This window comes from Mus caroli, unplaced genomic scaffold (assembly GCF_978045245.1).
Source record: "Mus caroli unplaced genomic scaffold, Mus_caroli_1 scaffold_5, whole genome shotgun sequence".
In the NCBI taxonomy this organism is placed as follows: Eukaryota; Metazoa; Chordata; class Mammalia; order Rodentia; family Muridae; genus Mus; species Mus caroli.
Genome location: NW_028227260.1, coordinates 100496375 through 100497104, shown reverse-complemented (window position 1 = coordinate 100497104; position 730 = coordinate 100496375). Strand labels below are relative to the sequence as shown.

General features: G+C 33.8%; 1 pseudogene; it reads right to left on the bottom strand.

Moving 5' to 3' along the window:
- Positions 1 to 364: 364 nt before the first annotated feature.
- Positions 365 to 730, bottom strand: LOC110287505 (ribosomal protein eL22-like 1 pseudogene; annotated as a pseudogene).

Genomic DNA, 730 nt, shown 5'->3' with positions numbered 1-730 from the left:
ACACACTGTCCAAGCCTTCTAGAGAAGTTGAGGAATGAATGACAAAGCTTCCAATCCTGAGAGTCCGTGATACAACTGACAAGGAACTAATTGAATCTGTATAAGAGACACTACTTAGTAGAGTTTGGAGGTATGAGATGTAACAAAATAAGGAAAGATGAAGGAAAACCAGTGAGGAAAAAAAATGAATGAAATTTAAGATGCGAGACATTGGGTTTATAGATAGATAGATAGATAGATAGATAGATAGATAGATAGATAGATAGATAGATAGATAGATATAGTAAAATGACTTTTATTTGCTCATAAAGTTCAATTTTAGATTTCTTTAGAATACTTCCATTTTAGTAAAAGCAAAGGCCAATTAGTCCTCACACTCTGAACCATCTTCATCTTGACTAATCTGGTAATAACAACGTTCGTAAGTCTCCTTGTCAGATGTGACCACACAAAGCCAATCACGGAGATTATTCTTCTTAATATATTTATTGGTAAGATATTTCAAAAACATTTTAGAGGACTGTTTCTCAAAAACAACTGTGATTTTATTCTTCAGGTGTTCAATGTGAACATTTCCAAGATTTCCAGTTTTTCCATTGACTTTAACCTTCTCCCATAGAAACTGTTTAACATTTCCAGAATCAAAAATTCCATCTTCTACTGGATGAGTAAGGTCCAAATGAAGCCTCCAGGTTGAATTCTTAGGCTTCTTGTCTTTCTGCAGTGTCAT